The following is an 18,122-nucleotide window of genomic DNA, read 5'->3' as shown; positions in this document are numbered from 1 at the left end:
AAACGTCGGCATAAAATAAATAAATATGGTTTTGTTTATTTATGTTGTTCTTTGCTGACCGCACCCCCCGACAAACTTCTTCAAGCATTAATCTACGGTCAACTATCTACACCTCAATTCAAATTAAAAATAGTTCAATGTTCTATAAAATAGTTTGTAATATTTATGTTCATAGTTTTTATGATATTTTGTCTGAAAAAAAAAAAACAGAAATTAATTTATTTTAGCAAATATCATAAAAAATACTACTCCTACGAAAATAAAGGTCTAAAACTAATTTATAGTACATTAAACTAGCTTTAATTTGAGTGCTAATATTTTTATACACGTCACATAGTTCCTGAGACTATATTTTTATGGTTTCCTGCAATTAATTCACACACTACTGATTTTTCTGTACATTTCTTATGAAATGTTGCTTTCTAAAAATATATATCTCTGAAACTAATGAACGTAAACAGATCTAATAGAGCCCATATTTTAACAAATTAACTCTACTTTAAATGATGGCCTATTTGGTCTTCTAGTGTTGTTGGTAGTTGTAAAGATATAAAGCTCCGAATAAAAAATTAATTATTTTTAACTTTTTTGAAACAGCCGCCATTTTTTATTCCCCCTACCTATACTTGGCAGACTCATCAGTTTAGACTAGTAATTAGACATAGTCTTCATTAAAGTAATCTAGATATGGGGTGAAATAACTGCCTTTTTCTCTCCCTTTGGGCTCTTGTACTACAACATTCCTATAACTTTTGGTACAAAGCGTTTTCTATTTGTTTATTGGGTGTATGACCAAAACTTTAAGGATGATAATGATCTCGAAGGATACCAAATACCATGTTATCCTCCTTTTACGCCTCGGGTCAACACGACAAGAAGAGCCGAGGTCAGAAGGCTCATTGAAGCCATGCTCTTCCTCAAGTTGGCCTGGCTTGCTGCCCGACCCATTGTTATGCAAGGCGCAGTGCTCGCCGTATCCTTTGTATCTTGTACATCGTGGTCGTCAACTTTACAACAATCGTTATCCTCGTTGCTCAAGAGGCACAATATCATTCTTCAACGTTTATACTTTCAATATTTTATCTCAAATTTTAAAGTAGAGAAATAGACATTAAAAAAAAAAATATTAATACCTTAACCCCTTTTTTGACAACTAATATATTATTTTTTGCATTTGATTAGGTTTTTCGATTTTTTTAGATATAGGAGGAAATACGTTTGAACAGGTAGATAGGCTTAAGTATTTTGGTTCTACGGTAACTAGAAAAAATGAAATTGATGAGGAAATAAAAGCTAGGTTTGAAGGCAGGAAATGCTTGTTATTTTTCAATCTCGAAATTGCTTAGCTGGCGCCTTCTGTCTTAAAACCTAAAAGTTGGGCTTTACAAAACTATTATCCTTCTCAATGTTCTTTATGGATGAAGACGTGGCCTCCTACACTAAGGGGTGAACAGTGTATTAAGGTTTTTGAAAATAAAGTATTACGTAAAATATTTGGACAAAAAGAAAAAAAAAAATGAATTGACAGGAGAATTTAGAAGGCTGCACAACACTGAATTATGGGAACTACACCCGGTAAATATAATTCAAGTTATAGCATTGCGACGTATAAGATGGGTGTGTAAGGTTGTGGGGCTTAGTAACGAACGGATTCCTAACATGTTAATTACCACTGAACTGACAGGTAAAGGTCCGAGGGGTAGACGGAAACGATTGATTGGCATTGAACCTTCGGGTTCGCTAAGTCTTCATTATTTAAGGGTTAATAGCCGAATAATATATTTACCCATACATATTATAAATCAGACATCCCCGAAACTCGTAAAACTTGTTATAGGGGTTATTTTACGAATATAAACTAATCACCCAACCATATCCTATGACCTTCAATGCAGTGCAGACTTTTACTTTCGTGAAAAATACGAAAAAAAACAAAAAAACTGAAGTTGATTTACAATAGTTTCTTTTCCCATGAATATAAGTTATTTCTCATGCGCAGGTTTCCTTACAATTTTAGAAATCTTAACTTTCGAAGAGAATAAATTATATTCTCCAATAAAAAATAATTTACCTATATATTTATTTATTTATTTTTTTTGGTGAGAAGAAGATGGTTGTGGGTGCGGTCAGAATATAACACATATAAGTTGAAATAACTTATTTAATAGTGCCAAGGTTTCGGCCAGAATTTCTAGCCTTCATCAGGGCTAAGAACAGAACAAGATAACAACCAATGAATACAAAAAATGAATATATAAACAGAATGACATATAGTAAATAATTGTACAGAATGGAATTCATAAAATAAAGTGATGAAAAAATTGGTAATTGAATAAGTAGGTAAAATAACATAATTAAGGAAATAAAATAAAAATGAAGTTATATAATGCAATGAAATATGAATATATTAGTTTATTAATCATTTAAAAATTAAAATTATGGAAAGAGAAATAAAATGTATGTAACAAATGAAATATGTTAATAATAATATTAGATAAAGAGGCAAAATAGAAGTTAAGTTTATCAAAAGAAATGAATAGTGAAGAAGGAAAAAAAAAAATGAAAACAACAATAATAATATATGGTGAGCATAACTAATAACGTAGGTAAGGAAAATTGAGAAAATAATGGAAAACAAGGGGGGGTTGAAATAAAGATAGGGGAAAGTTTTTTTAATTATTAAAAATTTTATATTAGTGACAACAATATGATGAGAACAAGATAACAACCAATAAATAAATAAAAAAATGTATAAACAGAATGATATATAGTAAATAATTTTACAGAATGATATAAATAAAAATAAAGTGAAGAAAGAAGTGGAAAATAAAATATAGATATAGATAATTGAATAAGTAGGTAAGAATAACATGATTATGTCATATATGTATTATATGTTATTAATTATGTTATTTTTATTTACTTATTCAATTATCTATATATATTTTATTTTCCACTTCTTTCTTCGCTTTATTTTTATTTATTTTATTATGTACAATTATTTACTATAAGTCATTCTGTTTAATTATTTTTTTTTTTTGTATTCATTGATTGTTATCTTGTTCTTTGTTCTTAGAATTGATGAAGGCTAGAAATTCTGGCCGAAACGTTGACACTATTAAATAAATTATTTCAACTTACTTGTATAATATTCTGACCGCACCCCCAATCATCATCTTCTCCTCATCTATAGTATTCACAGTGAACTATCTGCTCACCATTATTATTTTTTTTTATTGTATTATCACATACAATATATGTTACGTCATTATTTAACTTTTAAACAATGTTCCTGACAGTAAGTGTTCATGGGTTAGTCGAGTTTGTCCTACGAACTACTTCTTACTAGTCAGAACTACTTTGGGTCTGAAGCTTTGGACTGGTCTTCGATGAAAGTACTGTAAACTTAATTTATTTTCTCCCATCTGTTCAGTTTTTATTAACATTTTAGGGATCTGCTCGTTACTAAGTCCCACAACCTTCCACGCCCATCTTCTTTTTATTACACGCTATTGACAACTGTACATTATAATACATTTAGTAAATCTGATCGCGCTTAAATTGGAATGTTACAGGCGTGTAGAGAAACTACCCATTGGTAGCACTCTAATGACATTTTACATTAGCTGGTCTCGTGGCCATCTTCTTTTCAGGCGCCTCGGAGGATTGTCAGGATTGGAAGAGAATGCAAGGTTAGAAACTAGGGGGTTTGAGTGGTTAGGGAGTTTATAATGGAAGGAGTGATATCTGGTTCGTGCTAGATCGGTTACATAGGGAACATTAAGGTCTTCATGTATGATTTTAGTTGTGACAAAGTAAGCCGAATATTTTATTTTTAAAAACTCTAAAGTGCTATTCTTCATATAGTGTAAGAGGCCATGCTTTGCATCCGTTAAGAACAGTGGGAAGGATAATAGTTTTATAACTTTTAAATTTTAATATTTTTTTCTCTATATAAAAAACAAATTATGATTTTTATATTTTCCTGTTCTGTTGAAAACGGTAGGATAAAGAATGCATATGCCATGTTATTTGCGATTATTGCGCATATACCGCTACGTAACTTATTTTCCTGTTATATATTGTTTGTTTCCTCCTGGGATTGGCAGATTTGGACTTTCTCTCTCTTCTCTCTCCTCCCCCCGTCTTTACCCTCGCCTTAGCTACACGCCTACCTTTCCCTTATCGGCTTTTTATTTCCTCGTTTCCTTTTATAAGGAAAGTCTGCTTGTCATATTCAGCTCTTTCAGGAGATTGTCTTTTATGCCAAATAAATCCTTTCGATTATTCAATATTATTATATGCTACATATAGATAGAGATGGTCGGGGTACAGTTAAAAGGTACAAAAAATAGTTAACTATTTATTTTCCCACGTTTCGCCCCACTCATTAGGCTTAAATGATAACAACTAAAAAAAATTATAAAAATAAAAATCATAAAACAACTCAAAATGTGTTACAATCTAGGATAAGATACAAAGAAGTGAAATAATGTGGCATTAAAAAATGATGTAAATATAAGTGAAAGAATTATATAATAAGCATATAATTATTGTTGGGCCGCCCATAGCTCAGTGGTTAAGACACAGTCTTACCAATTTGATGTCTATTGGCGGTGCCGGTTCGAATCCGGCCTGGGACGTTGACTTTTTTCATTGGGTGGCGGTCCCACAAAATGAAGAACTTTGACCCCCAATCATGGTTAGGCAGTATAGGACTCCAATGGGAGTCTTGGCCGAAAATAAAAAATAAAAAAATAATTATTATTATAAGTGTATATAAAAAAGAAAAATTAGGAAATAAGAAAGAATAAAATCATTTTTATTTAAGCTTCATATCGTTAGAACACTAGAAAATCTAATAGAACATAAAAGTATATTAAACTTACTAAAATATGAGCTCTAACAGTGGTATTTAAAATAAGAGTATCTCGGGAGCTATTAAGCTCCCGAGATACTCTTATTTTAAAATCAACATTTCATAAAGAATTTACTGAAAAATTATTAGATTGTGGGAAATCTATATCTCAGGAACCATGAGACGTACACATGTCTATTAGCACTCAAATTAAAGCTAGTTGATAATTGCTATAAGTAATTAATGACGTTTAACTATGACGGAGTAGTATATTTCATGATATTTGCTAAAATAAATTGATTTATAGTTGTTCGCGCAAAATTTCATTTGCCAAATTCATATGTATAACCAAATACCATAAAAACTAGTACTCCTCCGAATATAAACCAACTAACTGATATACCAAAAGTTTTAACTAACACATCAACATTTTGTACATTTTATTTTGGTAAATATCATGAAAACTACTTCTCCTTCAAAGATTAAGGCAATAAACTGCTTTATATTAAATTAAACTAGCTTTAATTTGAGTGCTAATAGACATTTGTACGACTTTATTTTCCTGAGATATAGATTTCCTACAATAAATTCACTAACTACTGATACTGATTTTTAAGTGCATTTATAATCAAATATTGCTTTTAAAAAAAATTTATCTAGGGAACTATTGAACGTAAATAGCTCTATTAGGGCTCATATTTTAGCAAATTTAGTCTGCTTTAAATGATGTTCTCTTACGTTTTCTATTATGGTTCGTAGTTTCAAAGATATATTTGAAACAGCTGCTATTTTGTATTCCCTAAACTATACTTGGCAGAGTTTTGACTAGTAATTATACTTAGTTTTTATTAATGTAATAAAAAATGGTGTGAAATAACTGCCGTTTTTTCTTCCTGGATCTTGTACTTAAAGGAAGATGACCGGGTATGTTCAAAAGAATTCAAGTAGTAAACTATTATGAGCCAGCGTTTCGCCTCACTTTGCAGGGCTTCCTCAGGGTTAAATGTAGTAAAAATAAATAGTAACAGTAACAGTCTGTCTGTCATTATCATACATTTATTTAAGATACAAACAACTAAAATAATGTAAAAACCTATTATAATAGATCACAGAAATAAATATAAACAAAGGGATATATAAAACATATATATAAAAATGTAGTAAATTAAAGAAATGAATAACGATAAAACAAAATACATGGTTAGCAGTAGTAACGCGAGCAATTTCGGTGATATAGATATTGGAGGAAATACGTTTGAACAGGTAGATAAGTTTAAGTATTTAGGTTCTACGGTAACTAGAAAAAACGAAATTGATGAGGAAATAAAAGCGAGGTTAAAGACGGGAAATGCTTGTTACTTTTCAATGTCGAAACTGCTTAGCTCACGCCTTCTATCGAAAAACTTAAAAATTAGAATTTACAAAACTATTTTCCTTTCCACTGTTCTTTATGGGTGCGAGACGTGGCCTCTTACACTAAAGGATGCACAGCGTCTTAAGGTTTTCGAAAATAAAATATTGAGAAAAATATTCGGTCCGAAAAAGGATGAGTTAACTGGAGAATTTAGAAGATTACACAATGCTTAATTAAGGGACCTACACCGGGTAAATTTAATTTAATTATATTTAATTGATGGGAGGATTGCGTGGTATCGGCATCGAATCTTCAGGTTCGTTAGGCCCTCATGACTATTATTATCAGGTTTTTCTTCCCATTGCGGGTTAAATATCTGAGGTGGGGGATCTAGAAGTCCAACCACCTTAATATTTTATTTTTCACATATTTAAAAATGTTCGCACTATACGTGCAGTGTCCAAGAGAACTGACTGTTGAGCCTCTCTTAGCACATCCATAGGCACCCCCAGACCATTCATGCCTGCCACTGTTGATTTTGGTATGAGACCATTCGTAGATATTATGAATGGAGTACTGGTAACACCTTCCAGTTTATATATTTCTTTCAATTCTATCGCCAATTCCTGATATTTCCTCAGTTTTTCTCCCACAGTAGAGCTTATATTATTATTGTTGGGGACCCCAACATCATCTTTCTTTTTTCTTAGGTCTATAAAGAGCATGTCTGGCTTATTATGGCGTATTGTATGGTCCGTAATTATTGATTCATCCCAATATAGCCTGAGAGAACCTTTTTGGAGAAGTCTATTTGGATGGTACTTGTAATAAGGGCTCTTATCTTCAATTATGTTGTACTTCACAGCCAGAGCCTGATGCAAAACTTTGGCCACATTGTTGTGCCTCTGGAGATATTCAGTACCAGCCAGCACTCCACATCCTCCAGTGATATGTTGGATAGATTCCAGCGTTACTGAGCATAATCGACACTTATCTGGTATTGTTGCTTCTTTTAACACATGCTTCCTATACGATCTCGTGGCAATCACTTGATCTTGAATAGCAATTGTTATTATTAAATTTAATTAAATAACATTACTATGCACAGTGAAAAATATAAATAAACAAGAATTACATAAAGGTATTAGACAATTAACACCAGTGATGCGGCGAGAGGGATGCGCTGGGATTTTTTGAGATCTGCTCTACTCCTCACACGTGGGGGATAGAGTGGGCTCAGGGATCCTCAGGTCGATTATGTAAATATTGTATATATTATTTTATCATTATGTTATTTTATTTATTTATTTTTCATACAGATAGTTTGATTATGTTCATCTTGTTTATTGTTTTGTTTGTATATATTTTCAGAGAGTTGTTTTTTATTTTAGTATATATGAAATCATTCATCACTATTACCTATTGCCCACAACTGTGTGGCAGATTGTAATATCTATTAATAAATAAATCTATCAAATTAAAAAAAAAAAATTAATTTAGAAAGACAATTAATGAATACTAAAATTCAAAAAAAAAATGTAGTTAAAAAAGAAATATAAATACAGTACACACTAAATCACTGACTTTTTTTTCGACCAGGTTCTTGTACTATAAATGGCCTTAATTTTATTATTTTTTTTTAATTTTATTTATTTGTTGATATTTACAACTGTATAAAAAAATACAACCAGTAAATTTGATCATAATGACATAATGATATGATACAGGATGTAGAGAAACTACCCAGTAGTAGAACTCTAAAAACAGTTTACAATATAAGGTCACGAGGCCATCTTCTTTTCAGGCGCCTCGGAGGATTGCCAGGAATGGAAGAGGAAGCAAGGTTAGAAACGAGTGGGTTTGGATGGTTAGGGAGTTTATTATGGAAGGAATAATATCGGGTTCGGGCTAGATCGGTTACATAAGGAACATTTGGCCTTAATTTTAAATATCATAGTTTTACTTATGCTAAGATGTTTATTATATCTTATTATTAATATGTTTAGGGTGTAAAAATTCCTGTTAGGTAAGAAATATCGATAGTAGAGCGAGTTTATATTGTCAATACACCCGGTTGGTGACTGCCTGGTCATTCAATACCCGCCCTGAGGGTTGAGTAACATAGAACCTGTACATCAAGGTTGGGGTCGCATAGCTTCCCCATTTTGTTTCCTCCAAACTCTCGTCTTAGTCTCGCTTGTTCTACTCTATTACAATTTTATGTTACGTTTTGATGTCCTCAGGTAAGGGGATGCAACGCGTGTGGGATCAACGATTTTTGGTGATGTTAGATCGAAAAATATGATGCTACAAGAGCCCGGTGGGTCTAAAAAAATGAATGAAAACTGTGTAAATTTTTCATTCAGAACTCCTTATCATTAGAACTACCTACAACACTAGAAAAGGTTTTGCAGGAGTAAAACAAAGTCGATATCCGTTTTTAGTACCTCAAGCTTAAATACAAATTTTCGAAAAAAAAAAAAAAACAATAAATAAATTTTCGACCCAAAATTTTCACCTTATAGTCGAAAATTGAAAAATCAAAAAAATATAAATTACTTCAATACAACGCAACCAATCTACACGAAACATGGGACTGGTTTAGGGCTCTACCAACTGCGTTTAATCAAACAAATTAGAACCAGAGTTATAAAATAAAACCTTTGAAAAACCTATCTTTATTTGAAACTAGTATTTTGCCCTTATAACGGCATTAAATCTGAGGTAATATAGTAAGTAAAAAGAGCAAACATTCAACTTTCTAACAGTTGTATTTACTTAATAATTTGGTTAAAAAGTAAAAAAATCATGAACGATTATTTGAACAAAGGACACTAGGAGAAAAAAAAATCCTCCATATAAATTAAGTTAAAAAATTAAAAATTAAATTTTGAAATATAATATTATATAGGTATGAAATGTTTTCATGTTTATTATAAGCGAATCGATTTGTCTCTTTCTGAAGAATAAGAAAAAAATATTAGTGATTCTATAAAATGATATTTTGTTCATTAAAAATTTAAAAAATATACTAAGGATTTTCATAAAATAGGTAACTTAAAGTTTAAAATTTTAGTTTAAATTTAAATTTTTTAACTTAATTTTATGGAGGACTTTTCTTTTTTCTCCCATTGTCCATTGTTCATATAATCGTTCATAACTCCTTTACTTTTTAACCAACTTATTAAGTACATACAACTTTTAGATTAATGATTTATTATAATGATTGTTTGAGAGTGATTTATTTCATTATTTTTTTTTTAATTGATACTTTTTATTTATTGATAGATATTACAATCTGCCACACAGTTATGGGAAATAGGTAATGTTAATGAATGATCTCATACATACTAAAATAAATAAATGAATAAAAAAATAAAATAAAAATAAAAAGGTCTCTTAAAATATATACAAACAAAAGAATAAACAAACTATCTGTATGAAAAATACCTTCCCGGGTAAATCCTGAACATTTAGCAAAATGGTATGGCATGTCATAAAGTTAAAGTTAATTTTTATATATTATATTTTTCCGTTACTCTTTTAGTCTAATGTACACACGTGGGACTTCTTTTGACTCCCCAGCCTGGGGCCTCCAGTGTTATTTGACACGTGTTCCAGAGTGCAGCTGTTCTCCAGTTCTGGATAGCAATGATCTGCCGTCACTTTCCAAACAATCACCTCAACCTTGAGCGAGGCGTCCTTGTCCAAACACTGTTCCCGAAGCAATTTATTCCAAATTGATTAATCCTATATTTTGGTATCTTTACGTTAAGAAAATGTTATCAATCTCACATATATATAAAATAAAATAAATAAATATAATTTATTTTATTCTTAATTTAAAACAAATTTGATCCTTTTTTTCTCTCAACTTTATTCTTTACAAATGGAAAATATACTAATAAAAGTATGAATAGATGATTAGATAAGATAAAAAAAGGGGGAGTGTTTAAGAAAAATACACTTAAAATAAAAATAAATTAATTATGGATTTTAAATATATTAAAAAAATGTTTGTGTTTTAAGCAGAATAATTAGTAATAAATGTTAATTAAATTATATTAAAAATGTAAATTAATGATAAAAAATTATTGTTATATGATAAGGTGATAACAGAGTCCTAACCTGTTGAAGGTAGGTTCTGTTTTAAGTTGCAAATGTGAATGAAGGAAGGAAGAAAAGTGTTTTATAAAAGGTTTAAATCTAGGAAAAAATTGTTTAGAAAAGGTTAAGTAAGTAGGAAATCTAATTTTAAAAAACAAAATTTTATAATGTTATTATGATATTATTTTAATGGTTAATTTATTTAAAGATGGGACAAAGGCAATTAGCCTGCATTTTTAAGATTTGAAAAAGGAAAATACATCAATATGAAGGTAGGATCAAAGATTGTATGGTTTGAAGGAAATAATGAAATTGTTATATAAAAATAAAAAAAACTTTTTGTAGGTATCCCTGAGAATGGCCTGAGGGTCGAAACGTTGGAAAAGTTGTAAAGAATAAAGTTGAGAGAAAAAAAGGATCAAATTTGTTTTAAATTAACTAAACTAATCACTCTCTAACAAGAATATATAAAATAATTAATCTAATAATTTATTTTAATTATATTTTATTCACACAAATCTAATATATAAAAATTAATATTTGTTCGCACTTTATGGCATGGCTTTATGCTAAATGTTCAGGATTTTCCGCTAGACCGATTCCACCAATAAAAAAAAAAATTAACTAAATTAAGCATCTTTGGCGCCTTGCTCAGAAAGTATACATTTTCTTCATAGTTATTATATGCCATCGCTTTGTCTTTTTTTCAAGAATCAGAAAAATATATAACTGATTTTTTATTCTCTAAAAATTAAAAATTAAAATATACTGAGGCTTGAAGTTGATAAAATGTTTTTTCAGGAATCAGCAATCTTTAGCGTTGTCGAAAAGCCTCAAATACCATGTTTTTAAGAAATTGAAAATTATAAATTTTTCATCTTGATTTATTTGGTGGATAATGTTTTTTCTACTCCTGACCATTCTTCATATAATCGTTCATAACTCCTCTGCGTTTTATTCAATTTAACGTTAATAAAACCGTTACAAGGCTGAATATCTGCTCTTTTAACTTTTTTTTTTTTAATAATTTATTTATTGTAATTTACAACTGTATACATATGTACACATCAAGTAAATTTGCTGTAAGTGATATTATGACATGATACAAACATGTGGAGAATCTACTCATTGATAGAACTCCAAAAACATTTCTAAAGGAGAACATCTCCAGACCAACTTCTTTTCAGACGCCTAGGAGGATTATTGGGTAGTGAAGGAGAAGCCAGGTTAGAAACGAGTTGGTTTGGGTGGTTAGGAAGTTTATTGTGGAAGGATTGCTATCTGGTTCTGACCAAATCGGCAACATAGGAGACATTGAGGTCCTGATGGATGATTTGATTTGTGGCAAAGTAAGAAGCATTAAGGATTTTACGGAGGATTTTGGACTGTAAGGATTGGATTCGAGAGGAATAAGATGGTTTAGTGGAGCCCCAGCTCAACTCCGTATGTCCAAATAGGCCTTATAATAGTCATGTAGATCAGTCTTTTGTAATGAATTGGAAGTTTGGACCGTTTGTCTAGTAAATGTAATAGTCGGAATCGACGAGCAGTTTGCTCTCCTTTCAGTCTTGTATGAGGATTGCATGTCAATCGTTTGTTCAGATTAGTCCTAAGTAACGGACCTGTTCAACAGGAATAAGTGAGGTACTCTTTTAACCTACATAAACAAACTTTTAATTAAGATTTAATGCCCTTATAAGGGCGAATTATTAGTTTAAAATAAAGAAAAACTTTTTAAATGATTTATTTTATATATTCGGTTCTGATTTGTTTAATTAGATTAGAATTGTGCCCTTTGGTACAGTTTATAAGGCCCTAAACCACTGCCATGTTTTGTATAGATTAGTTGAGTCGTGTTGAAGGTATTTATTTTTTACCTAATAAAGGAGGCATACAAATAATTTTATTATACTAATAAATGACCCAACGAAATATAAAATAATTAAAAATTGAAATTAGAGTTGTTTTACACCTTCTCATCATGAATACAATCATGACAGTGAGTAATAACTAAGTCACTTAGCCTTAGAGCTACAATAAATAATAAAGACTTATTGGGGGTGAAGGAGGGGGTCGACAAGGGGGGACAACAAATGCTGCTATAAATCTTCTTAAACAGAATAGTTTCCCAACTAATCTTCAACCCCTCTCAAATTAATTACCGATTGCTATCCTTTGTTAGGGGTACTTCACTCGTTTTAATTATTTATTTTATATCATTCATAAACAAATCAACGTTTCGGGGTAATCACCCCATCTTCTGGTATTTACTACAAATTCATACCATGCATGCAACATTTAATCAATATATCACAATTTCTTTTTAAAAAATTTAAAACAATTAACTGAGTAAACATCTATTTAAAAATACATTTGATTTCCTCCTTATTAGTCTTATATTGCTAATAATAACATACTGTTGTCATTAATATGAAACTTTTAATAATAAAAAAACAAACATATTCTATATAAGGAGATATGAAAAGCCTTCCTAAATCAGGTTATTAAATCACACAAAAAATATACCTGGAGGTATAGTAATTGTATACTATATTGTATAAAAAATATACCTTTTATACCCCTGTTATTTTACACTTATGTTTTTGTTTTCCTTTTGTAACTATGTGTTTGTATCTTTTTTAGCCCTGACGAAGCCCTGTAACGTGGGGCGAAACGTTGGCTCAATAAAATAGTATATTCTACTATTTGAGTTTTTTTGACCGCACCCGGACCATATTCCTTTCATAAAAAAATATACCTATCTTACCTCTGTTCCACAAAAGTGGACTAATTCATTAACAATATTAAAAGAAAAATTGTTAAATACATATTACAACACAATAATGCATTAATTTTATTCTACTATCTAATACAATTATCCACCATTAAATTACTGATTGATTTGTTTGTATGTTTATTGTTGCTTAAAGGTGTAAAACCCTCTGATCACCAACACCTATGCCATGCTAAAAAATATGTAAAAATTAATAATAAATAAAATAAAAATAATAAATTAAAATCGAAGAGGATTATAATTTAGAAAGAAGGCGATATACTTTTAAAAATTTAAACACTAATGTAATTTTAGCTTCCTCATCTGTTAGAGCTTCTAATAAATTTGGGGTCAGTTCTATCCTGTTTATTGTTGGCAAATAGTGAGTACGTTCTTCAAAAATATGTTCAATCGTGAGAATGGACTGACAATATTTGCACGTTGGAGGTGGCAGTTTTCTAATCAGGTGAGAGTGCGTGAGGAGAGTATGACCTATTCTCAAGCGAGTTAGAACAACTTCCTATTACTAATTACTGCATTTACTAATTGATTTACTGTATCTATGTAGTGCGTACATAGGTTTTTGGTATCTGCCTTAAAATAGTTATCTTCGTGTTTTTTGTGATATATATTATGTTATTTTTATATTTCTTGTGTGTCTAAAATTTTTGGATTTTTAAAATCAAATTTAAGTTTATACTTTATGCTGTGTTGTGCCAGTGCTGTTGTGTTGATATTCTATATAAAAAAATAATAATAAAAAAAAATATTGTTAGTAAATTAGTTATCTTTTGTGGAACAGAGGTGGAGATGATTGACTTGGTTTATAATCTGTTTGTTATCAATGATAAAAATAACCTGGTTTAGGAGGGCTTTTCATATCTCCTAATTTAGAATTTTTTTTTTTTTTTAATTATTAAAAATTTTATATTAGTGACAACAATATGTTATTATTAGCAATATAAGACTAATATGGAGAAAACAAAATGTAAACTTTTTGATTTTAACAACTGAAACATTAATTATATTGTTTTATCATCATTTGAAATATCTGGATTTAATCCTTAGCTATTGAGGTGTGGTGTGAAATATGGGCTTTCTTGGAAAATATGGTTAAGTGTCAAATTGTTGTTGTAATACTGGCCGTTCGGAGGGGTTTGGTTTGAGATAAGATAGGAGTGGGTGAGCCTCGTGTGACCTATTCTTAGCCTAGTCAGTACAACCTCCTCTCTACGACATTTGCGGCTGGAGGTACCTCAGGGCTTGACGCCCTTTTTAATATTTTTCAGTTTACTCCTTGGGCTTTCATTCCACAAAAATTCCCACCTATCTTTGATTTCCTTTTCGAGGGGTTTGCTCATTGCTGATGGAGTTAAAATTGTTTTACCTCTCTAACAGCAACAAAATCTATTTTTAAAGATTAAGTGTTATATGCATGGTATGAATTTGAGAATTTGTTGTAGATAACTGATGGTTGACAACTCCAAAACGTTGTTATTGTTTATTAATGTTATAAAATAAATAATTAAAAGAATGAAGAGTGCCTTATTATTCACAATATTTAATTAAAAAAAAAAAAAAGAAAAACTTTTAGTTAATAAATATCTAACTTTAAATAATTAAGGCGCAAATCTTAACATGAATTTTACTTTACTAACAAAAAAGGACAAAAAAAACTTTCAATAAATTATAGAAAACCAACATATTGTGTTATAGTTTAGAAGAAAAAATGCAATATATGTATATATATGTAATAATTCTCGATGTATTAAAAGTAAATTGTAACTTTTTAAAAATACGAAGTGAAAGTTCTGTGATGCACTTACTGGACAAGATTTTCTTTTTTTTTCCCGCTCACTAAATATCCTATCGTTGTTTGTTTCGTTTGTTGATATGTCACTGCCCGTAACGATAATTAAACAGTTCATTATGGATGTTACTAAGCAATCGTTAAACAACTGATTTAGATCCTCTATATAAACATAAATAAACTCGTGGCGTTAACAATTATTTTTTCGACACGTTTTTTTCGAATAAGGTTAAACATTTATACATTTTATAAGCTTAACCAAACGAAGAAAGCTGCAAAATATCAATATATGTTGTTATACCACGGATAAAAATACTTTGCTGGATATCCAGAGAATCGATATTTCTTAGCGAAAATCTTACCGTTATACAAATCTTTCCTTGAAAACAAATTCTCAAGTTTCCTCGAAAACAGGTCAGTATTTGAGAAAAACAAAGGATCTCTTGGTATTATTGTTTTTCTGATATAGGGCAGGATATCATCTTATTTGGAGGTAAAGTTTTGAGTGTCCTTCTAAGTTATCATGGTGGTTCAATGCAGTCAGGAAGATGCTGTCGTCAATATCACCTATGGGAATATTTATTATTTATTAGTTAAAACTCTCGTTACTGAAAAAAAAAAACATTCACACTAAAAGATATTTATATGGTCTTTTGAAAAGACTTTTTTGAAGAAGTCGAATGGGATTAATCAAACTTAAAGAATGCTCTAAAGGGATTATTAAGGATAGGTAAGTATTAAATAGGTTTAAAATATTTACAGTCCTTTGAAATCTTAAATTTGATAACTCGGTAATTTTTTTTTTTTTTATATACACTTCATTATTTTTATTTTTTTTACATATTGTATTGGAAATTTGAGTTTGAACTTTTAAAAAATTAATCTTTTTTAAATAATCCGGTTCTTCATTTTTTTTTCAAACCCACTGCTTTCTAACCTTGCTTCCTATTCCATTCTTGGCAATTCTCCGAGGCGCCTGAAAAGAAGATGGCCTCGTGACCTTATATTATAAAATGTTTTTAGAGTTCTACTACTGGGTAGTTTCTCTACATGCTGTATCATATCATTATCATTATGTCATTGTGATCAAATTTACTCAATTTTAAAAAAATAATTTTTTTTTTGAGACTTATGTAAAAACTTCTTTACTGCTTCTCTCAGACGGATTTCTAAAATGTCATTGACATATGTGCAAATTCATTTCAGAAAAAAAATATTGCTTAGTGAATTTTTTTATTCGGAGTACCGAACTTCGGTAACATAACTGTAGTTTAGATAAACACAATACACTCCTTATAACTCCAACACGGACTGTTAATAACACTTAACTACCATGAGGCATCCATTTAAGCCCAGACCTATTTAGCATGGATGCTAATCAATTATAACCAAGGTGATTCTCAAGGCGAAAGTCTCTTGTAATGATCGGACTCAATGGCCAATAAATAATTCAACAGTCCAATAATAAGTAACAAGGAAAATATTATAAGAATACACTATTATTAAGACATTCGCATTAGGAAGATAAGGAATAGAAAAAAAAATAATCAGGAAGAGATCTGAGAAAAAAAATAATATAAAAATAAAACTTATCAGCTTATCAGAAAAGTAATATTATGATCATGTTATCTCTGGCTCAGACGCAATGTCAAGTTTAGAATTCGTATTGAATATATGCCTTATCTCAGTTTCATGATTAATTATATCGCCATATCACGCAAAACAGACTTTATATTTCATAGACAAGTTTAGAGTCGGAGGACTTAAAAAAAAAATACTAGTTAAGTACCATGGCAGTGTAAGATGTAATTTATTATATTTTGTTAAGTAATCTGATTAATTTCTTCAAAAAATTAGTAGAGCTCCAAAAGTTGTTTATTAAATTATATATTATAATAATATCCTGGTTAAAATTCTATTGAACGGATAAGTTTTTATACAGAATTTTTCGTCTCCGGAAAAATCAAGAATATGGACTTAAATCCTTTTAGTACGAGAGCCCAAGAGGAGAAAAAAGGCAGATATTATACTATATATAATTACTAGTCTAAACTGATGAGTCTGCCAAGTATAGGTAGGGGGAATAAAAAATGGCGGCTGTTTCAAAACATTAAAAATAATTAATTTTTTATTCTGAGCTCTATATCTTTACAACTATCAACAACAATAGAAAATCTAAGAGAGCACCATTTAAAGTAGAGTAAATTTGCTAAAATATTAGCCCTAAAAGAGCTATTTACGTCCAATAGTTCCCGAGATACAGCCTTTTAAAAAGCAACGTTTCATAAAAATGTACTGAAATATCAGTAGTTAACTAATTTAGTTTGAGAAATCTATATCTCAGGAAATATGTGGCGTACAGATGCCTATTAGTTCTCAAATTAAAGCTAGTTTAATGAGCTATAATGTAGTTCATGACGTTTATTTTCATAGGAGTAGTGGAGTTCATGAAATTTTCTAAAATAAATTGATTTATAGTTGTTGGACTAATTTTTATTTGCCAAATTTATATTCAAGTGTGAATATCATAAAAGCTACTACCGCTACGAAGATAAGTGCGTAAAACTACTTTATAGTAAGTTAAATTTCTTTTATTCTGAGTGTTGGCAGAGATGTGTGCGTCTTATGGGTCTAGAGATATAGTTTTTTAAAAATCCAACATTTTGTGACTTTATTTTGTCAAATATCATAAAAACTACTAATCCTACAAAGATAAACATTATTAACTGTTTTATAGTAAATTTAACTAGCTTTAATTCGAGTGCTGACAGTCATCTATAAGTCCAATGGTTTTTCAGATAAAGTTTTTAAAACTTATTGTCCAAACAACTATAAATTAATTTATTTTAGCATATATCATGAAACCTACTATTCCAACGAAGGTAAAGGTCATAAACTAATTTATATTATATTAAATTAGCTTTAATTTGAGTGCTAATAGACAACTGTACGTCACTTAGTTCCTGAGATTTCTCAAAATAAATTAACTAACTATTGATATTTCAGTACATTTTTATGAAATGTTGCTTTTTAAAAGGCTATATCTCGAGAACTATTGAACGTAAATAGCTCTATTAAGGCTCATATTTTAGCAAAATTATTCTTCTTTAAAAATCTTGGTCATGGCCGCTAATGCAGAACAGTGTTCGAGTCGCTCTGCCTTTGTTGCCTTCTCATCTCGGCAGTCTTTTGAAGCCAGCAATTAAATTTTGTGAACAGT

The 18,122-nt window shown here is 30.0% G+C and overlaps 1 protein-coding gene across 1 annotated transcript in view; it reads left to right on the top strand.

Annotated features, from left to right (window-relative positions):
- The window catches only part of LOC106684304 (Krueppel-like factor 9), a 312,382-nt gene that overhangs the window by 60,190 nt on the left and 234,070 nt on the right, over positions 1 to 18,122 (top strand). The window lies entirely within an intron of this gene.

The sequence above is a fragment of the Halyomorpha halys genome, unplaced genomic scaffold, assembly GCF_000696795.3.
Source record: "Halyomorpha halys isolate HHAL.00 unplaced genomic scaffold, Hhal_1.1 Scaffold568.1, whole genome shotgun sequence".
NCBI lineage: Eukaryota > Metazoa > Arthropoda > Insecta > Hemiptera > Pentatomidae > Halyomorpha > Halyomorpha halys.
Note: the sequence above shows the minus strand (reverse complement) of the source record. Positions and strands in the feature narration are given on the sequence as shown.